This window comes from Gastrolobium bilobum, unplaced genomic scaffold, assembly GCF_033153095.1.
Source record: "Gastrolobium bilobum isolate Gb01-03AN ecotype WA unplaced genomic scaffold, APGP_CSIRO_Gbil_v1 utg34045, whole genome shotgun sequence".
In the NCBI taxonomy this organism is placed as follows: domain Eukaryota; kingdom Viridiplantae; phylum Streptophyta; class Magnoliopsida; order Fabales; family Fabaceae; genus Gastrolobium; species Gastrolobium bilobum.
In genome coordinates this window covers 1-23,823 of record NW_026896567.1, presented here as the reverse complement: position 1 = coordinate 23,823, position 23,823 = coordinate 1, and the positions used below count along the sequence as shown (strand labels likewise).

Sequence of the window (23,823 nt, the reverse complement as noted above, 5' to 3'; positions counted from 1 at the left end):
TTTCTTTATCTTTTTTCAATCCTTTCGTATCTGTCATTTGGGTTCATCTACTACTGACCCTAATTAGTTTGGGATAAAGGTAGTGTTGATGTTGATATTGAATGTCAACTTTTGATATCAAATTGGTCTTTCAATGTCCTCTTTTACATCAAATCATTTTAAAATATTTCTGATTGGAGGACCAAACTGATATTACACTGACTTCACATCAAATTGTGACTGACATCCTTGGTTTGTCATGGGTGGGGTTTCTGCCAATTAATTAGATATACCAATTTTATTCATTTTAGAATTAATTCATTGAAATTCGAAAAAGCAGTAGGGACTGAACTTGGCAATCTGTTAACAATTGTGTCGAATGATCATGTCATTAGTTTCTTATTTGAATTTAAATTTTTTTTCCCTTGATTGCTGCTTCATTGGAACAGGTGAAGAAAATGACTATACATGCTATGATTACTGTGGTGGGAGAATTGGAGCAAGCAAGGTTAGTTATTACAAACTTCAGGCCCTTTGAGTATGGATTATGATACTTGCATTTGCTGAATACATTGTTCACTCCAATGTCTTCGATTATGTTTGGCACTCCTATGTTATACCATGTGGGAATTATCAATAAGGGGTAGAAGAGGGATTTGGGATGTAAGAACCTTGCCTACGTATCAAGGAGTGTGGAGGGGAAACGGTTAGAAACAATGACAAAAGAGAGGGAAAGGTAGGCGAGAGGGGAATCCAGTCATATACTGAGTTTTGGGGGCTTTGGGAAAGGGTGGTTTGCATACACTCGAAATTTAGCAGTGTTCTTTTTCTTGTTTTTTGAATGATTTTGATCTTTGTAACGGGTTTATTTGTATTTCTCTATAATTTGCCTGGTTCTTGTCAATTGGTAGTAGAGCTGTCAATATCCTAGGGGCTGTTGGTAGTTTGATCAAGAATGGAAAAGGAAATTCTTGAAAACTGCAGAAGACGCTTGAGAGTTTGAGGAAGGAATGCAAGGACCAACATTATTTCCCGTGTTTGCAGGAGATAATGCATATGGGTGGCTGGTCTGCCTTGAGCAGCACTTTGACCCGAAAGGAATGAATGAAGACTAACTGTAGTTGGTTGTGGAAGCTCTAGGGTGATTTGCAATCCTAAGGAAACTTGAGAAAGTTTCCAAAGGGCATTGCTCAAGCTTTCCAACATGAGTATGAGTAGGATCTACCAGTATTTGTTTGGGATTAGGAAGCAATACATGAACTGGACTGGGAACTATTGGCATCTCAAGAAGAGAGAAAACAATCATTAGTTTGGAAGCCAGAAATAGACACACAAATTTGCGATTATCCAAGTGGAGAAAACACATAAGTTTTGACCCAAGGGCAGAGGAGGTGATGATTGAAGAGGAAACCCACTTTCTAAATTACGCAATATCCCTTGATTTGAGGATGCTTGACTCCATAAACATGCAAAAAGATGTTTAGAGACAGGAGAAGAAGAATAAAGGGGACAAAAGCTGCACTGTGAGACGTGATCTGCTGTGGCCCAGTGGGTGAATTGAACTTCATGATGGTTTGAGTATTCAAAACCATTGTGTGCGTGAGAATTTTGAGAAGTCTGGCCAACCCACCATATAGAATTTAGAGTTGGAGAAAAATACTTAATTTTTCTTATTTCAATTGATGAAAGGTATAATAGTATATATAAGAAAATGACCTTTCAAGAAATCAATCATGATAATCCTTAAAGATAACAAATCCCTAAAAATTAGGAAACAAAAAAATGGAAACTAATTTGAGTTAATGGAATCTCTAAAAATAGAAACATATAACAATATTATTTGAAATTAGAATCTTCAATATACTATTGCTAAATCCGTCAAGATATCGGTTCATCAGAGGTCACTCGCGGACATCATGGGATAACAACACACCATAATTGCCTAAACCACTATATTAGGACCTTAATACGAAGGAGCATTATTGTTAAAATTGCGATCTAGATTGCAAGATCATACGATTCTACAATCTTTGGCCTAAAAATGATCCAAATCGCAAGTACGATTGAACAGAAGTAGGATCGTAGGGGAATATTAGTGTATAGGGGTACTTTTGTAAATGATCACTTTATATTGTTGTAACTAACTTAGATGACGTGTCTCTTGTGTCCTTTGTATAAGAGCACACGTGTATTGTTTTACTTCATAATCTGAATACAATGAACTGTTCACTCTATCTCTCGTCTCAGTTTCTCTCTTCTCTTGCTTTCTTCTGCACTCTTTGATGGTATCAGAGCTCTTTCTCTGAGGGCCTGATACAGATCGTCTTCACCATGGCTTCCGCTTCACCTTCTCCGTCACTGTCTCCGACCGGAAACGCAACGACAGAGAATCGTTCGTCTTCTCCGTCACTTCGTTCGTCTTCTCCGTTACTGTTCAACCATCAGATCTCTGTTAAACTGACATAGAGCAACTTTCTTCTTTGGAATCAGGTTGTTGAACCTGTAATCACTTCTCATCAACTCCAACACTTCTTAGTTAACCCTAAAATACCACTTCAGTATGAATCTGAACAAAATCGCACCGATGAAGTTGTAAATCTCTGTATACAGAGTGGTTACGTCAAGATCAGATGCTTCTCTCCTGGATTCTGTCCACTGTTTCAGAAGAAATCTTGAACGAGATCCTAGGTGTTCGTCATGCTTATGAGGCGTGGGTCAGATCCACAAATTTTTTCACGGTATGATGAAATCCAAAGCTCATCAGCTCAGATCTGAACTTCGCACCATCAAGAAAGGTAGTAGATCTGTTGCAGAGTACCTCAGGCATGCGAAATCTCTGTGTGATGAGCTAAAGGCAATCAAAAGTCCTATTTCGTTTGAAGAACAAACTGAGTTAATACTTGCTGGTCTTCCTTCAGACTTTAATGCTCTTGTTACATCAGTTCGAGCACGTGAAAATCCTTATTCTCTCAACGATTTGAGAGTTGAACTGATGTCTCATGAAATGATGCTTGAAAGACAGAATGAATCTCTTCTTTCGGATTCGATGACTGTAAATGTTGTGCAAAAGGCTTCCACTGATCAGTAAGATGCATCAGGTTCTGGATTTGTGTCCAATAGAACTCCTCTTGAGTTCACACAACAAAGTCAGAACCAGAATCCAAATATTCAAAGGTCCTATGGCTCAAACATTGGAAATGGCAGAGGCAAAGGAAGGTTTTATGCTCGAAATAACAGAGGAGGAAGAGGTAGAGGACGTAGCAGTGTCCAGTGCCAACTTTGCTATAAGTTTGGACATGGAGTTCAAACATGCTGGTACAGATTTGATGAAAGCTTTGTACCTGAACTTTCTCTTTCCGAAGCTCCTCAGTTTTTCACACCAACTCAACCTTCCTTTCAAAGATCCTACCAGTACAACAGGCCTCAAACTCAGAATCAACCTCAAGTCTTGTTGACGGCCAATCAGTCTTAAAATTCTGGTCAACACCACTGCAATGTTGCTACACAGTCACAAGGAAATGGTCTTCTGCCAACTCCCTTTCACCCAGTTACACAAAATTGCACCTGACTACAAATCCCTTAAGGTCTTTGGCTGTGCATGTTTCCCTTTCTTGAGACCATACAACAGTCACAAATTGGATTTTAGAAGCAGTGAATGTATTTTTCTTGGGTATTCTCCCAATCATAAAGGTTACAAATGCCTTAATTCATCAGGCAAACTTTCTGTTTCAAAAGATGTTCTGTTCAATGAAACAAAATTCCCATATTCTTCTTGGTTTAATTCAAGTCCCTCACCCACTCCTAGTGACCCCCATGTGTCTGTTTCCAATTTAATTCCTCTGCTGTCTTCTACAATACCATCACCAAATTCGAGCATCTCAAATTAGCAAGGAACAATTTATAATTCTCTTGATGCAATCAATAATGGCTCACCTACTTCACAGGGTACTCTCCTCTCCCAGTATCAACCACACCCTCTTCAAGTCAAGGTTCCCCATCAGAATTTTCAACTCCAAACAGTGAGCATCACTCTCCTCAACATGCCCTTCCATCAGGTACTTCTATTTCTGGTTCTGTCTCCTCCAGTCCAAGTTCTTCATCTGATTCTTTCTCTTCTCAATCTATATCTTTCAGTCCTTCATCTTCACCTTCTTCTGGTTCTGAGTATGTCCCTTTTGGTCCTTTACATTCATCTCCCACACACTCTATTAAAACCCGTTCTAAAACTGCACACATGTCCCAGGTTCTTTTAACATCTCTTGAACCTACTTCCATTAAAAAGGCTTTGACCTGTCCTCATTGGCTTTCTGCCATGCAATCTGAGTTTAATGCTCTCCAAGCTAACTCAACCTAGTCCTTGGTTCCCCTTCCATCAAACAGAAAAGCCATTGGGTGTAGTGGGTTTTTCGGGTTAAAGAAAATCCTGATGGTTCTATTCAAAGATATAAGGCAAGGTTGGTAGCTAAAGGCTTTCATCAACAGGCTGGGTTTGATTACACTGAAACATTTTCTCCAGTTGTGAAGCCCATCACCATCCGGACCATTCTTACCATTGCCATTTCCTTTGGTTGGCAGCTTCGGCAATTAGATGTTAATAATGCCTTTCTTAATGGCATTCTTGAGGAGGAGGTTTATATGCAACAACCCCCTGGTTTTGAAGCATCTAACAAGTCTCTTGTTTGCAGATTACACAAGGCACTCTATGGTTTAAAACAAGCCCCTAGGGCTTGGTTTGACAAGCTCAAAACCTGCTTACTGCATATGGGTTTTGTAGCTAGCAAATGTGATCCCTCCCTGTTTCTTTACAAGAGGTCAACTCAGTGTGTATTTCTCTTGGTGTATGTGGATGATATAATCATCACTGGCAGTGACTCCCTCTTCATTGAGTCTGTGATCTAGCAATTGAATGCTGCCTTTCCATTAAAGGATCTAGGTGATCTTGATTTTTTCCTTGGCATAGAAGTGAAGAAAACATCTTCGGGAGCACTACTTCTCTCTCAATCTAAATACATCCGTGACTTACTTATTAAAGCCAACATGGCTGAAGCTAAAGGCATATCTACACCCCTGCCATCTGGCTGCAAACTTTCAAAGTATGGATCCAATTATCACTCTGATCCTTTCTTTTATCGATCCATAGTAGGAGCCTTGCAATATGCAACTCTTACTCGTCCTGAGATCAGTTACGTAGTGAACAAAGCATGTCAATTTATGTCACAACCTCTTGAAGAACATTGGGCAGCTGTCAAACGTATTTTACGGTATCTTTGTGGAACTCTGCATCATGGAATGCTACTAAAACCTTGTGATCCTGGTCGTCTGTTCACAATCACAACCTTTTGTGATGCTGATTGGGCAAGTGACCCGGATGATCGAAGGTCTACTTCAGGAGCTTGTGTATTTTTTGGCTCAAACTTAATTTCTTGGTGGTCCAAGAAACAGAATTTGATTGCTCGTTCTAGCACTGAAGCAGAATATCGAAGTCTAGCTCTGGCTACTGCTGAAGTCCTATGGCTAAAATCTCTTCTCCATGAGCTGCATATTCGGTTCAACACTCCTCTCATTCTCTGTGACAACTTAAGCACTGTGTCTCTATCACACAATCCTGTCCTTCATGCCAGAACAAAGCATATGGAGTTAGACATCTTCTTTGTTAGAGAGAGGGTTATTTCTAAGGATATACGTGTTTGTCATGTTCCAGCTTTGGATCAAATTGCTGATACACTTACCAAGAGCCTTCCTGCCTCTCGCTTTGCTGTCTTAAGGGACAAACTCACGGTGATGGACTCTCATTCTTTGCTCCATCCACCCTGAGTTTGAGGGGGCATATTAGTGTATAGGGGTACTTTTGTAAATGATCACTTTATATTGTTGTAACTGACTTAGATGACGTGTCTCTTGTGTCCTTTGTATAAGAGCACACGTGTATTGTTTTACTTCATAATCTGAATACAATGAACTGTTCACTCTCTCTCTCGTCTCAGTTTCTCTCTTCTCTTGCTTTCTTCTGCACTCTTTGAGGGAAGATCATAAAATCAATGGGATTGCACGATCGTTTCAATGTTTTTGGAAAAAAGGAAAAAGAAAACCCCAAATCCGAAGTTTGTACTAATGACTTGGATCTTAAACTGATGACCCAAAAATTAAAATAATAAATTTCATAAAACTAGAACCCTACTTTCTGCAACAGCCCTATGCACCGTTGTGTTCTCTCTTCTCTGCAACCATTTTCTCTGCAAGACCACCTCCTTTCTAGATTTTTGACTGTGTGACCTTCACCTTTTTGTGATTGGCTTCTACCTTATGTGATGGTGCGGCCTCCTCCTTCCTGGGTCTATCAATCGACTGGATTATGCGAGACTGCGACCATTTGGGTTCAACAGGTGCAACTGTTTGTTGGGTTTTGCCTATTATGGTTATTTGATTTCTTCAAAAGCCTAATAAAAAATGTATGTTGCATGTCGATGTGTCTTTTAAATTTTTTGTTGTAAATATTAAAATTTTATTTATTTATTTGTATTAGCTACAATACTCTAGAAGTGTATTTTGGGCTTAGCCCATTAGGCCTTTCAGTCTCTTTAAATAGAGAACTCTTGTACAGATATTACATAGTTCAATATTATACATTCAAGTTGGTATCAGAGCCTCGTGTTCCGGGTTCAATCCTTGCCGCCCCTTATTTTCTTTGTGGAATTTCTTAGCACAGGTAGGTTGAGCCTGATGCATCATTCACCTTTCTAGTCCAATGGGCTCTCTTGTGAGGGGGCATGTTAGAGTATAATATAAATTATTAAAGAGGCCCTCACCCAACAACTTAAGCTTTTGGGTTGAATTGGTTCTTTACATTTTTTCGTATATGTGAAATTTGTTATTCTATATTCAAGTATTCTTTTTTTTTTTTTGTCTTCTATCATTCAATTTTTAACTGCTTATATCTATTATTTTTTATCTTTAGAGTCTGCAATGATATCTGCTTGTGTCTCTTTTTTTGGTTCTGATTTTTTGTTTAAATGTTATCCGTTTATAGTTTATTGGCTATGTTTGAATTTTGAATTTTATCTTATCGATTGGCTCTGATTTTACATGTATAAATATTATTTTTAATAATTAAAATTAAGGATATAAGATCATACGATCCGTGTTGATCCCACGATTTATGATCTTGCTACCTTCTTCTGATCTTAGGTAAGATCTCGATCTTGACAACCTTGAGGAGGAGGATAGGTTTTTGCGATGTGAAGAATCAGTGGCTAGGAAGGCTTGTGAAAGAGAGTGTAAAGAACAATGTTGAGATATATAGTTCCACATTGGTTGTATGTGTAACTAATTTATAAGGCCTTGGACACTTCCACCCTTTGAGCTAACTTTTGGGGTGGTGTATCTCAAGGTTCTTTACAGAGAGGAAGAGAAGAAGGGCAAAGGCTGGGCTCCTTCTCTGACTTCATGGGCAGACTAGATTCAGTATTGGTATTACTTGGTTTTTTAAGCTTTTAAAACATATTTGGGCCACCTACTTCCATATAGGAACCATATTTTAATGCAAAAGTGATGCAAAACAACAGTGATGAAGATTTTCTCATAAACCCATGCAGAGAATTCTCAGCCACATACAACTTCTTGTGATCTTTCTTTATTCATTTATAAAACTGATGTTAAATGTATCTACATGTTGGTTTATGTAGATGATATCATTGTTATTGGCAATGTCTCCTCTCTTATATAGAACTTGATCTCTCGACTAAATTCCGCCTTTGCACTTAGAGACCTTGGGGAACTTGATTATTTTCTTGGCATTGAAGTGAAACGGAGATTCTTTGGCCCCTTATTTCTGACTCAGACAAAATATGTAAGAGATCTTCTCTCCAAGGCTAAAATGCATGAAGCAAAGCCCATCTCAACTCCCATGCCTTCTAATTGTAAATTGTCCAAGTTTGGTTCCAATTACTTCTTTGATCCTTATCTCTATCTCTCCATTGCTGAGGGTCTTTAATATGCAACAATCACAAGGCCTGAAATCAGTTTTGCAGTCAACAAAGTCTGTCAGTTCATGAGCCAGCCCTTAGAGGATCATTGGAAGGTGGGTAAGCGTATTTTGCGGTATCTTCATCTTCAAGGAACCAACACTTTTGGCTTATCTCTGTGCTGCCAATCCAAAGCAGCCTTTCTCTCACAACTTTTTGTGATGCGGACTAGGCAAATAACCCAGATGATCACAGATCTACATCTTGTTCCTACATCTTTATGGGTCCCAATGTGGTATCATGGTGGTCCAAGAAACAAACCTTGGTTGCTAGATCCACAGCTGAAGCTGAATACCGAAGTTTGGCTCTTGTGCTGAAGTTTTGTTGATCAAATCCCTTCTACATGAGTTACATATGCCATTGCTCACTCCCCATGTGTTTTCTAATAACCTTAGTGCAATCGCACTATCACAACCTAGTTCTTCATGCTCGTACTAAGCATTTGGAGCTAGATATTCTTTTTGTTAGAGAAAGAGTTATTGATCAAATCCCTTCTACAAAGAGCTAAGGAACTCATTGTCACTCATGTCCCTGATCTTAGAGGAAGAGTTATAGCTAAGTTATCCACTATAATTTCTTTGGTTGTTGTGTACATATAGTTATCCTAGTCTTGGGATCACTTGATTATGGTTTTTAAGCTTTGCGTTTTGTTAAACCACTTTTAGTTTAGCTGTTGTTATTAAGAGTCATCAGCTTAGACTAGTATTTCTATCTTAGTGGTCCTGATTTTAGTGACTTAGGATCTGTTTGATTGTGTTTTGGTTTTTTTGTTCTTAAAATTGTTGTGTAGAATAGTTAATGAAATAAGTGTTTCTGTGTTTTTTTGTTTTAAAAGTTAAAAGTCAAAATATAAAACAAGAACAACTCATATATGTTCTTTAAATTTGATTCTAAAAATTTAAAAACAGTTATAATTCTTAGAATTATTTTTACAAAACTAGCTTTAACAAATAAGTTCTTTTGTTTCTAGAAAACCCTAAACCCTAAACAGAATTCAAACAAGCCCTTAACTTCCTTTTTTACGCATGCAATACAATGGCTAAGTTCCAAAATGTTCTCTCTCTCTCTCTCACTCAGATTTCCCCTTCCTTTCGTTCATTTTCATAAGAAATCTAATATAGTTGCTTATGGAAGTCCAGCACTTTATAATCCTTCTTTCTTTCAATTGGGATTTCTTGCACATACTACATTAACAATTTAAATGGCCCAAAAGGATTACTAACTCGACTAGATTCAGCCCAAATAAATATAATTTAACAAGAGGCTCTGTTCCTCATTTTTTTTTCTTTTCATATTCATCTATCAGTTCATGTTTTTGACCTAACAAGATAATTTGTGGAAATCGCGTCCAAAACATTATAACTGGAGGATTTTACTCAAAAACAAGCTGGGTTGCAGCTTATATTTCAAACAGATAAATCTTTAAAAAGTAGTCTTTATGGTCATAAAAGGGAAGAGCGTTTTATTCGGTGGAAATTTCCTTTAATGGGGTGGGTTAAATTGAATGTGGATGGCTCAAGTTCTATGGATGGCCTCTGATCAAGCTGAGCAAGTGTTCTTAGAGAGTCAAGGGCACTGAATTCTAGGCTTCACAAAATAAGTGGGTTCTAGTATTAGGGGAATCAAGGGCACTGAATTCTAGGCTTCACAAAATACGTGGGTTCTAGTATTAGGGGTGTGCATAGAGCGGTTCGGTTTGGTTTTTGACAAAAACTGAACTGAACCGGTTTTAAACGGTTTGGTTTTCATAACCGGTTTTGATTTAAAATCGGTCGGTCAAAACCGATTTTAAATTTGGATGAACTGCAGCTTTCCATTTTTACTAATGCTCACTTCTATGAAAAGATCAGCTTGACTTCAAACTTAATAAAATTACCCAAAATCATAAAAAGGAGAAATGAAGAGTCACTCGTTTGTATATCTAAATCCCAATTTTGCAATCAACAGCAAAGAAAAACTGAAATCCAAAAAGGAGCAACACCAACCCACACCGAGAAAGAAGGGAGAGAAATAATGGTGGTGGGTTCAGCCTTAAGAGTAGAGTGGTTCAGTTAAGATCCCGATAATTTCTTCGAAACATAGATTCACATTGATTCTTTCCAACAATTGAAACGAAACAAAGGAAGAAAGAGAAATTACCCAGATTGTCACAAATGGACAGATGCTATGCCATATGCCAGAGAACGCCACCACGAACATCAAAAGAATTAGGGTTCACCAATCTCATTCCTCAATATTTGGGTATTTGTAATTTTGAATTCAAAGAAAAAAAAAATTGGTTTGGGTAACCGCAGATATATGTTTTGTAAAATAGTGGATAACCGAATTTCTATACACGGTAAGAAGCGGTATTTGTTTAAAACCATAGTAGTTAAAAGCGGATTGTGGCCTGTTGCGGCCAACCCTGAAAAGCGCTATAGCAGGTTGCAGTGGCGGAAACAGTAGAATAGATTAATAGAACCTGGATATACCACACATATAGATGCTAAAAAATAAAAAACAATCAATAATAATAAAGAATTGCTCCAAAACAAACAAAAATTCCAAGTAGTCAATTAAAAGATCTAAATATTTTCAATATCCGAAACATATTCCATTCCATTTCCATTTTGAATAATTTGGATATTTTGAATAATTTGACCAGTTTGAATAATTTGGATATTTTGAACACCCCTACTAGTAATTCACTTACAACATAGCTTTGTGGATTCCTGTTGGGTATGGAGATGACTTGGAGGAAAGGATAATGGAAGGTCCAGGTTGAAGGGGACTCACTTGTGGCTAAACATCCTATTATACACAAGGATGTGATGTGCAACATCCAATATTCCCTTTTTTAACAGGATTCTCTGTCTTTTTAACTATGGCTGGGATGTGCAACTATCCTACACGCGTAAGGATGGGAATTATGTGTTTGATTGGTTAGCAGCACTATACTTGGCATGATTTTTGTCGCCTCCAGCAGATTGCATTCACTTTCTTTTTGATGATGCTATGGGAGTACGGCTCCCTAGGATGTGTGCTGTGTAGTTTTGTTTTGAGTTTTTCTTTGTATCTCGAAAAAACAAATGAAGGCCGGTGGAAGTTATTATGCTTAAGTTGGTCCTTGTATTTCAAGTAGTGGGATCTTTGGGAAAAGTCTTGTTAGCTGTCCTTTTCCCCCCTCAAATCTTCAGCTTGAAGACAAGCTGAATCTTTTTTTTCTTGGGGCACGTTGGAATTATCAGTAAGGGGATGAAGAGAGATTTGGGTTGTAAAAGCCTTGCCTAGGAGGCAAGGAGGGTGGGAAGGAAGGAGAAACAGTTTGAAGCAAAGATAAGAGGGAGGGAGAGGTAAGGGACAGGGGAATCCAGTCATTGAGTGAGTTTTGGGACCTTTGGGCAGGGAGGTTTGCATGCCCTTGTGTTCTCTCTCTCCTTTTCTTGTTTTGTGAATGATTTTGATCTTTGTAATAGGGGTTTATTCCTATTTCTCTGTATTAAAATGCCTAGTTCCTATCAGATTCTCTCTACTGTTCTCGGCATCTTTTGTTATGTTCTTTAGGCTCGTGATTTTAGATTTGCATTCATTGTATCTATCATTTACGATATTGATGATTGTCATTCAATTTACAGGTCTGGGGAAACCGAGGTTGCATAGTAAATATATCTGGAACTGATTACAGCCACAGTTCGAAGTGTAAATTTGTTGAATCATTAGCTTATTCAGGTGTGATATCTTAGGTTCTACATATCCCAACCGTTCCATATTTTGTTCTCTACAGCACACCTTGAAGAGGTACTTTTGAAACATTATATACCGATTTGTAATGGTGTGCATTTAAGTATACCCACTTGTATCCCTAAGTTGCTAATATGTAGGCTTAATCAAGTTTACAGGCAGATGCTGATGTGAGCGTTGTACTATTTAAAACTTCTGTATGCATATTCTAAGTTTCCCTTGTTGCCTTATGTTTTGCAAAATGTTGGGGTTGCTGATTCGATGTCATGTCTTTTTCTTGTTTTTGCTTCTCAACATATTCCGCGCAAAAGACAAATATAAAAATATACAAATATAGTACTGTTGAATCTTGGTAGAAGGATATTATATTCAATTAGACTTAATCGTTCCCCCAGCCCAGAACGTGATAAGTAAATAGAAATACGTGATCACCTCGTTGTGGAATATGATTTGGTTCAAGGACGTTTACTTGCCCCTACTTTCAATTTCTGTATCAGGTTGAGGCATTTGTGAAGTGTTTCCTTAATCTTTTGAAGCTATAAAATTTGAATGTTCAGCAAAATTTGACACCGTCATATAAGGTGTAAAGGTCAATTTAATCCAAAAGTTTCTAGGTGAAAATTATATTAATAATTTTATATAGTTTTTTTTTTAGTAAAAGAAATGGGCTAATTTTTTAGCTTTGTATATTAGTCCTAAAGATTGAATCAAAACTAGCATTGCTGTCTCAAAGTTTTAGCATGCAATCGTTTTGGAGGATTCTAAAGCAGAATTTCGGAGCACAAGAGTTTTGGACCCACCACCCCGGTTGAGACAAATTAAGATCAATACTGATGCATCTTTCTCTAGTTGATTGTATAGAAACTCAGAAGATTCTTTAATGGGCTATTGAGCAGACAAGCGTATAGCTTAATCTCCTATCCTAGCAGAAACAAAGCCGTTGCCTAGCATTGTCCAACTTGCGGGCACATGCGAAACAAAGCATGTTACTGTTGTGATAGATTCAAATAAAATTTCTTAACTAACAACTATTGTTTCAAGCGGTAGGAAAATTGTTCTTCTTAATTACTAAAATTACTCCACATTTAAATTTGACTAACGAGAATAGGTATGAGGGCAAATCCTTATAGGGAGTCTTATCCTTGTATATTTATAAAAAGACTATTTCAATCTTAAGGATAAATTTATTCATCTTAATTGAAAAAAATAATCCGAAAATCAGTAAAGTATATCTCTAATGTGATAATATTGTAATTGTAATAACATTTGAATTCAAAATAGAAACTGAAAACAAATCAAGGGTTTAATATCTCTTTTGTTGTAGGAGATAATTTTATCTCTTATATATACATAAAAATGTGCGGGGTCCATATTTTTTTTTCCTCTTCTCTTTACATAGCCTCACATTAGCTCCATACATTTTTGGAAAATACTACTCATTTTACATGAGATAATTATCTTATGTTATTTCACTTTGAAAATTCCACCCACTCTTTTTTCTTCTTCTTTTTTATCCTTTAATGGTGGGTCCCATGTGACTTCTCTATGTGACATGAGAGAACTACTCTCATGTAAAATGAGAGTAGCATTTCCCTACATTTTTATGTGTGTATAGGAGATAATTTTGTCTCCTACAGTAAAAAACCATTAAATCCACAAATCAAACACCTCTTAGTTATTTCCATTTTTCTCTTACCAAAAAGGGCTTTTAGGCATTATTATTGATCTATTGCCATTACAAGGAGTGGTATTTTTTCTTCAATGGTCATTTTCTTGAAAGCATATTGCTTACATACATAAAAAGTTTTTTTTAACCATAAAAAAATCTTCTAATTTGTTCGCTAAAACTATAATTATTATAGTATAATATCTTATAATTAGGGGTGTCAATAAGCTGGGTCAGGCTAGATTTTAGTCTAAATAGGTCAAACCTATATAAAATATTTTGAGTTTGCCCTTATAGGCTTGACTTGACCTATATTTAAACCACCAAATTGTGCACCTTAGTTGGCAACGCAAGCTAAATGGATGAGAAGAGAACTTGAGTTCGATTTCCATCAAATACATCTTTGGGGAGGGGCGAAGAGATTTAATTGTGACTAGACCCTAACTTGTGATTAATCTCATAGCCAACTCAAAGAGTTAAAGCTTATGGGGATACCTGGGGGACTGACTCGCATCAAAGAGGTAATTAGAGTCGGTATACAAAAACATAATAAAATCAAAAGGCTTGTCCTATGCCTATTAGCTTATTCAAGCCTATCAAGCTTTCAATACCTATAAAAGATTTAGAAATATATATATATATATATATATATATATATATATATATATATATATATGGAAAGAGATCATTTGACTCCAGAGTAAGACTTATAAGTCTTACCCCTTATCTCAGCCCCTTGATTTCCGTTCATCCAACGGTTATGGTTTAGGAAGTCATATTAATTAATTAATTAATTACATTACAAATAATAATCGTTGATTTCCGTCCATCAACGACTAAGATGAGGAGTAAGACTTAAAAGTCTTACTCTGGAGTCAAAAGAACCCTCCCCTATATATATTAATTAAAATTATGCAGATAATAATTTTATTTTATTTTAATTCAAATAAATAGTACAATATAGGCCGACCTGGAGACTAATGGACTAGGCCTTGTAAAAGTAAGTCTATGATCCATTTTCTAAGGCCAAAGTTTTTTCTATTTTAGTAAATATATTAGGTTAGGCCTAATCTCACGTAGATTGGGCCGCAGACCCCTGAAAGAAAAAAATTTCATTTATAAAAGAACTTTTCATATCAATTTGAAAAAGTTTGAACTCTACCATGCATGCAAAAAACAAATCATAATCTATTGGCTTCAAATCCAGGTATGCAGGTATTGTAGATACAAGGTATGTTTTAATAATAACAAAGTGGCAACAACTAAAAGAGAAGAACATTGATCAAGAACAAAAAGCATCATGCATATATTGAAGATATATGATAAAGCCATTTGTAAGAACCCGCACCGTTAAATTGAGAATTTTAATAATTTAATATTGAGTTTAAGGAATGAATAAATATGGGAAGACTTAAATAATTATAGTAAAGGCTTAATAACGTTGAGAGTCACTTTTCTGACGAAAAATACAGATATCGGTTTCGCTTCACGGTATAAATGCGTACTGATGAAGTAACCCAAAAAATTATAATAATTATATGAATATTCCTAGAATAATATCTAGGTCAAGTATAGCAAGTTTGGAGTCATAATAAAGAGAACTAATGTCATAACTAATACCGGCTACGTAAAAACGCGTACCAGCAAACTGCTGCGAAAATTATAATAAAAATATGACAAATCCTAGAAAAATGGTTAGGTTTAGAATATGAAGTTTGAGATTAAAATGATTAAGGGAGATATTAGCGCTAATACCGACAGATTAAACTTAATGTGGCTATAAATACAAGTGGCACAGATTTTTAGGGCATTTGAATACACCCTACGTGCCTCTTTTCTGAAACTTGAGTTCTCCAAGCTTGTCACCTTTCTCTCTTCCTCTTGTGAGCCCAAGTGATCATCTTTTTCCAAGCTTCCTTCACCAAACCACCATAGTTGTGAGTGAGCAAGCTTAAGGAGGGGGGAAGTCACTCAATTTCTGAGTTGTGGTCTCTGAGTTGTGAGGTTTGTGGGATGACTTCACTTTTTGGTAGAGTGGGAGCCATTTCCTTTGTATGTGTTGATGCAAGAAGCCATTTTGTGGAGTAAAGAACCAATCTTGTGAACCATTTTCGTGGTCTCTTGGTAGCAGCATTGTATAATGGTATAGGAAGCTTCAAGCCACTGCCTTTCCTCTGTTTTGAGAGCTTGGTATACTTTCCCAACCTTTGTTCATGATTTTCTATGTTAAAGATAAGTCTTGGCATGTAAAACGATATGATTAAGTAACTAACATGAACACTGGCCTAAATATATCTAAAAATGAATTCTTGGACGTGTAGAAGTGATAAAAATGGAACCTTAGATGGATATCTTCGCGAAAATGCAGAACTGCATTTTGTCGCAAAATATCCAGATACGATATCCGGATATTGTTATCCGGATATGAGACTTGTGATATCCGGATATGTCCCCTTGAATTATTGTAACATCCCGCATAATTAGGAACTTATATAAATTGCAATTAGGAATGTGGAAGCATGCTTTGAATTCGAATTCAATATATATTTAGGGTGGAATTACTTTAAGTTAGGAAAATTATTTTAATTGCAATTATAAGTGAGTATATATATATATATATATATATATATATATATATATATATATATATTTAAGAATTCAACACACTAGTTAAAAAAGGATAGTATTAAGTTTAATTGCAATATATGTAGAAACCCTAGTTACTACCTAGTGGGAACATGAAATAATAATTAATAGTATATTGCATGAGATAGGTGACCCATTAGGAAGTTATTTAAAATGCCATGCTGGATGTGAATGCATGCCACTAATTAAAAATCTAAGTAGGCGTAGGATAGGAATACTTTCAAGTACTTTTTATGAAAAACTCTAGTTACAACTTAGTAGCTACATGAAACAATATGGCTTAGGGAAATTATTGGATCCAATTTCATTATGGGCCACGGCCCAAGCCTCTAAAATTGGGGATTAAGTCAGCCCTATATCTTTCCCACTCATGATCCTTAGCTTATCCCAAAACAAAATCTGCATACTTACTCTTGATTGGCCAAGGAGTAGACACATGTCCAACCTTATCCCTCCATCATCATGCGCATAGTGGGAGCAAACAATTCTGATTTTCCTTCTTGTGGGTCATTGTGTTTAGAAGTCAAGCACCCTATTTTCTTCTTACAAGACCGCAAACCTCCATGAAGAAGAATCCATTAACTAGCTCACAATTTCTTTCTTCTCATGCACATACTCGGCCGAACCCCAAACAACAACCTTGCATATTCTTTCTTTCCCATCCTTTTTCCACAAGTCGCACATCATTAGGAGGGAGCATGAAAACATAAGCACACATCCTTCAATCCTCTCCCATGGTGCGAACGACCGAACAACTAGGAGGAGTGATTGGTGTATCTCTTCTGCTTCCCTATTCCTTTGTACCCATTCAGTTTTATTTTTCTTTTCTTGAGTTCCTTCCCTCTGAATGCAGCCTGAACTCAGCCTCTTGGAGAGCAGAAGGGTGAGGGAAACCACACCTCACTTGGTGAGCGCCTTCCTCTAGCGGATTTGGGAGTCTTGTGCACATGAAAGAAGGTATGAGTTGAACATCAAAACTCTCATTTTCCCTCCACCACTTCAGCCCTTGCATGTTTCCTAGGAGAATTGTTAATTGGTTAATCTCTTGTCCTTTTTTCTGTTCAGCCGTACAACTCTTGACCATTAGGTGCATGCAAGTGAATCAGATTTTTGAGCTTGGAAGGTAACTTTCATGGAATTCAGTACTGTTTCTTGGACTAGGGAATTTGTTAAGTCTTGTATGTATTTATAATTGACATAGGCAGTGATGGGACGTAAATTCGTTCCCATCTAAGCCTATTTTGATGGCAAAATACCATACGTTCCCTCATCTGATGAGCAACTTCAGCACGAAAATAACTTGTTTTACACATTTGTGACAAAAACACAGTGGGGGAACGGATAGTAACGTATTCCTTTAAAATATATTAAAAGGGGAACAGACTGAGACGCATTTATTCACCTGCTCCATTCATTTAATGCTTCTGTACACTTTGCAGGTAACGTAGAGTTAAGGACTTCTAAAAAGCAAGGCGGTGCACCAACTGAGCAGCTGGAAACGTGAAGAGCAGAGAATCAAGAGTTCTCATTGGCTGAAAACAGAAGCAAAGCATGGGAAGGTCTGCAAACAACGGCTAATCATCACCAAATCCTGTTCCATTCAGCAATTCACGCAAGCTTCACACTCTGCTGCCACAGTCCCGTCCCCTCATTCAAGCAACTAACTCCAAAGGAATTACAGTCTTGCCACTCTTATTCTAGCTATAAATAGATCACTTAGTAGTAGTTAGTAACTTAGTTTAATTTTAAGTTGTAACTGTAGTTAAGTGGCAACCCCTCTTCTCTTCTCTGTAAACAACCATCAAGACTCCTCACGAGCAAAAACCCATCTTTCTCCATTTTCTGTTTCTTTTTGTAAACTATCTCTTGACTGAATCACGGGTCTATGTGATCTCAGTTGAGAATAATTATGTTCAAACTATCAGCTATGAGCTGAACTATCTGTGGAACGGATAAACTGTGAAACTCTTAAGGAACTGTTTTCAAAACTCTTGACCGAAGCTTTTTGTATTTCTTTGGCTAAGTAAGCTATATTCATTGTGCGCCAATGGAAATTGGGTACATACTGAGAAAGGAACTTCCATAAGGAAGGGATTTCAGACAGCTTAGCCATCGGGGGAAGGTAGATGTCATGGCAAAAACGCTACTGGTCACCTTAGGAATAAGGGGCCAACTCGTCCATTTTAAGGTTCTGAACTAAGTACCTGTTGGAGTCAAGGGAGCCGTAGGAATATGGAAACTTGTGAGCCATCTAGACCATGAGCTGAGTAATCAGAGTTGGCAGGCAAAGAAACTGGGACAAAGCCAAAAGGTGCTAAGTCTTGAGCAGAGAAAACAGCCCCTTTAAGAGTGAAGCAGTGAATCCGTTCCTTCTGTTAAACTGTTTTAACCACACCCTGTTGTCTCTTGATTATAGTTATTTCTGTTTTAGCAGTTTTTATTTTATTTAGTACTTATAAAAACTCCAATGATTGTTATCTCACCTTCTTCTAAACAGGAAGGATCACATACATAACGCAGCGAGCAACTGTTTGCCATCAGATTGAACCTATTGTTCTTGAGGAACGTTGTCAAGACAGTAGGGAACGTTTGACCAGACAGTTCATTTACTAACTTTTCTTCTCATTTTCACTCTTTATAAACAGTGATAAAACAATAATTAGCACTCTATCCTCGTGGTAACGATAATTTGGGCATTAATACTCCCTTTATTACTTGATGTGTGCACTTTCGCACTTGGGTTGGAACTAAGAGACAAATCTGTGTTCTGCAAGAACAGAGGAACGTCCCCTATCAGAACTTATATTTTTCCACCATCAGCAAACCACCCAACAAGTTTTTGGCGCCGTTGCCGGGGATAGAAACACTAACTGTTGTTCTTAGCATTGTTTTCTAACACATATACTGTATATCTGACTTTACTTTTATATTTTTTTCTCTTAATCACTGAATCTGTTGTGCATATGTATACCCTGTACTATTGGTTTATGAGTGAAGAGTTTGAAACAGACTCTGACCACTCCATTGAAGCACCTGAGTTTCTCTTTGATCCTGAGCCAGAACGTACGCTCCATAGGAGAAGAAGGAACCTCAGGGAAGAATTTCCTGAAAACATGGCTGATCACAATAATAACAATGAAGAGGTTCCTCCTGAACAGAACTTCAGAACTTTGGCTGCTTCTTTCAGGAACAGACCAGATATGGGAGTAATCCTTCCCCCTGTAGCACCAAATTTTGAACTAAAACCTATCATGTTCCACATGATTAGGGAAGCAGGGGTCTTCAATGGACTCCCTGCAGAAGATCCTTACACACACCTCACAACATTCCAAGATATTTGTGATAATTTTAAAGCTGAGGGTGTAACAGAGGAGAGCATGAGAATGAGGTTGTTCCCTCACTCCTTGGGCTTAAAAGCTAAAACATGGATGAAAACTCTCACCCCTGGATCAATCCACACATGGGAAGAACTCTCTAACAAGTTCATAGAGAGGTTTCTCCCAATGTCTCGACAAGCTGATGTCAGAGCTGAAATCTCTAACTTCAGAATGTTTCATGGAGAAAATCTCTATGAAGCATGGGAGAGATACAAGGACACCATAAGAAAATGTCCAAACCATGGGGTAGAGAGTTGGGGAGTGTTACAATCTTTCTATAAGGGACTTGACCATACTTCTCAATCTCACCTAGATTTTGCTGCAGGAGGATATTTCTTTACAGGAACACTTGAATCAAGATACGAAATCATAGAAGGGACTGTTGAAAGATGTCTCCAATGGCCAATAGACAGAGTAAGCCTAGTAAGGAAGCCAGGCATGCTAGAACTGGATAAACAAACAGCCATGGAAGCCCAGCTGGCATCACTCATGAATGAAGTGAAGAACCTGAGAGCTGACCAAGCAACACCAAGGATGGAAGTCTTACAACTCACAGCAACTGAAACAAAACCATGCTCAGCCTGTGGTGACCTTCATGACTCAACAGACTGCCCATCCACTACATTGGTGTGTTATGCAGAAAATTTTGGCAATAAGAACTTCACCAGAGACAATCAACAAGCAGGACGAAATACACATTCAAGCCCTGGAAGACCTATCATTAAGGATCAGAACCACAACACCCAATGGAGGCCACCCATTAACCAGAGACCATTCAACAACAATCAGCAACAGTATCAGCAAGGTAGCAGCAATGGAACGTTTGAACAAAGGAGAAACAACTACGTTTCGTTCCACAGAGATGACCAACACATCAACACCCTGGAAAATTATGTCAAGGAATATGTCACCAGGAATGATGCAGTGGTCAGGAACATTGAGTCCCATCTGGGGAAGATTGCTGCCAACCTTCAAACTAGAACACAAGGATCACTAGCAGGGAATACTGACGTTCCTTCAACAACCTCGCCAAAAGTAACACCTATCTCCCCTTCAGAGAAAATCAAAGTTGTCACCTTAAGAAGTGGGAAAGCCACAACACAGCCCACAGTTCAACCAAAGGAAAAGGAACAGACTGAAGCACCTGAAGCAGCCCCAAAAGCACAGCAACAATTACCAGTCACAGATGAACAGAACCCAGAACCTGAAAAGGAAGCCAACAGCCAACCAACCAGTCCAACTCAAAGCAGGCAAATATCAACAAAAATTTCGTTCCCTCAAAGAACAAAAAAATGCAACAGGAGGATAAGCACTTTGGAAAGTTCCTGGACATTTTAAAACAACTTCACATCAACATTCCTCTGGTGGACGCACTAGAACAGATGCCCAGGTACGTAAAATTCATGAAAGATGTCCTCTAAAAAAAAGAGGGATAACAGAATATGAGACTGTAAAAATGACACAAGAGAGTTGCCAGTACTTAGGCAGACTCATGCCCCTATCTGTCTTCAAACAATTATCCACTGGACCAGCTAAACCCACCACGGTGACTTTGCAAATGGTAGACAGATCCATCGTCAAGCCAGAAAGGAAGATTGAAGATCTGCTAGTCGACGTAGACAAATTTATCTTACCTGCTGACTTCATCATTCTAGATTATGAAGCTGACGTTGACGTTCCCATCATTCTAGGTAGACCGTTCCTAGCAACTGGAGGAGCAGTTATCAATGTACAAAAAGGGGAACTAACCATGAGAGTTCATGACGATGAGATCAAGTTCAATATTGTCAAAGCAATAAAGTTCCAGGATGAAGGAGAAGACTTGGAAGAATGTTCTGCTCTCACTTTGTTAGACAATCTGCCTAGCAGAAAAACAGAGGAAGAAGAATATGAGGAAGAAGAAGAAGATCCACAACAGGAAGAACAGAGTTGCTATCTGCAAGAAAGAAGGCCTGAACCTTTGATAAGAACTGAAAAGGAGAAGCAGCTCAAAAGACCTTCTTCAGAAAAACCTCCTGATTTAGAACTCAAACCCCTTCCCCAACATTTGAAGTACACATATCTGGGGAACAACAACACCCTTCCTGTGATCATTTCTTCATTTCTTACAAGGAACAAGAAGAACTGTTGCTTGACAAGCTCAAAAAGTATCAAGGAGCCATCGGTTGGACCATAGCTGATCTCAAAGGTATCAGTCCCTCATTCTGTATGCATAAAATATTATTGACTGATCCTAATAGTTTTTCAGTGGAACACCAAAGAAGATTGAACCCTATAATGAAAGAAGTGGTGAGAAAGGAAGTCATCAAATGGCTGGATGCAAGGATCATATACCCAATATCTGACAGCAGTTGGGTAAGTCCTGTCCAATGCGTACCCAAAAAGGGAGGCATAACAGTGGAGAAGAATGAAAAGAATGAGCTGATACCTGTAAGAAAGGTTACAGGATGGAGAATCTGCCAAGATTACAGGAAGCTCAACAATGCCACCAGGAAGGACCATTTCCCATTCCCTTTTACAGATCAGATGCTGGACCACCTAGCAGGAAAAGAATACTTCTGCTTCCTTGATGGATATTCGGGGTATAATCAAATTGCCTTGGCACCAGAAGATCAACATAAAACCACCCTCACCTGCCCATATGGAACGTTCGCTTTCAGAAGGATGCCCTTCGGGTTATGTAATGCACCAGCAACGTTCCAGAGGTGTATGTTCTCAATCTTTTCTGATCTAATAGGTGAAGGAGTAGAAGTCTTTATGGATGATTTTTCAGTACTGGGAACGTCATATGATCACTGCTTGGACAACTTAGAAGAAGTTCTTCAAAGGTGTCTGTCCTCTAATCTAGTGCTTAATTGGGAAAAATGCCACTTCATGGTGAAAAAAGGAATAGTCCTGGGACACAAGATTTCCAGAGAAGGACTGGAAGTGGATCAAGCCAAAGTAGAAGCTATAGCAAAAATGCCGCCACCAGTAAGTGTAAAAACCTTGAGATCTTTTTTAGGGCATACAGGCTTTTACAGAAGGTTTGTTAAAGATTTTTCCAAAATAGCTAGACCTTTGTGTCACTTATTAGAAAAAGATATAAAATTTGAGTTTAACTCTGATTGTGTGAAACCTTTTGAATCTTTGAAAAATAAGCTCATCACCACGTCTGTCATCCAACCTCCAGACTGGAACTTACCCTTTGAACTAATGTGCGATGCAAGTGATCATGCTATTGGGGTAGTTCTGGGCCAGAGGAAGGACAAACTTTTTCGTAGCATATATTACGCCAGTAAAACTCTAAATGAAGCTCAGGTGAACTACACAGTCACTGAAAAGGAGCTATTGGCTGTAGTATATGCTTGTGAAAAATTCAGGCCTTACATTTTAGGATCAAAAGTTACTGTCCATACTGACCATGCAGCTCTCAAGTACCTCTTCTCGAAAAAGGAAGCAAAACCAAGATTGATAAGATGGGTCCTACTGCTGCAAAAGTTCAATCTGGAGATCAAAGAAAGAAAAGGATGTGAAAATCAAATTGCAGATCATCTGTCCAGATTGGAACACATTGAAGTGGGGCTACCAATCAAGGAAACGTTCCCTGACGAACAATTGTTTGTCATTAATCACATAGAGACAAATGCTCCTTGGTTTGCTGATATAGCCAACTTCCTTGCAGCAGGGCTGGAACCTTATGAGGCGAATAAAATGCAGAAGAAGAAATTTTTTCACGATTGCAGGAACTACCTCTAGGACGAACCACTACTGTTCAGAAGATGCGCAGACCAAATGATCAAGAAGGTGGGTCCCAGAAGAAGAACAGCCTCAAATCCTTCAACACTGCCATTCGTCCCCATATAGAGGACATCTAGGTGGAATCAGGAATGCCTCCAAGGTTCTTCAATCAGGTTTCTTCTGGCCTTCCCTTTTTAAAGATACACTTCAATATGCAAAAAATTGTGATAAATGTCAAAGAGAAGGTAACTTGACTAAACAAAATGAAATGCCCCTCAATCCGATCCTAGAAGTTGAATTATTTGATGTTTGGGGCATTGATTTCATGGGACCTTTTCCTCCTTCGTGTGGGAACAAATTCATATTAATGGCTGTAGATTATGTAAGCAAGTGGGTAGAAGCAGTTGCTTTACCCACTAATGATGCTAAGGTGGTTATAAAATTTTTAAAGAGGAACATATTAACCAGATATGGAACCCCACATTGTCTCATCAGCGACGGAGAGAAACATTTCATCAACCGCCAACTTGAGAGGTTGTTTGAGAAATATGAAGTCAAACACAAAGTTGCAACCTCATATCATCCACAAACCAGTGGTCTCATTGAAGTCTCTAACCGAGAGGTTAAGAGAATTTTAGAGAAGGTAGTTAATCCTTCTCGAAAAGACTGGTCTCTCAAGTTAGACGAGGCATTA

The 23,823-nt window shown here is 38.0% G+C and overlaps 1 non-coding gene and 1 pseudogene across 1 annotated transcript; one reads left to right on the top strand and one right to left on the bottom strand.

Annotated features, from left to right (window-relative positions):
• The window catches only part of LOC133300615 (lysine-specific demethylase JMJ26-like), a 38,157-nt pseudogene extending 26,217 nt beyond the window's left edge, over positions 1 to 11,940 (top strand).
• A 7,610-nt stretch (positions 11,941 to 19,550) lies between these two features.
• LOC133300628 (small nucleolar RNA R71) lies at positions 19,551 to 19,657 on the bottom strand. The gene has a single exon (XR_009750079.1). It is a non-coding gene; the product is annotated as a small nucleolar RNA R71 (small nucleolar RNA).
• Between the last annotated feature and the right edge of the window lie 4,166 nt (positions 19,658 to 23,823).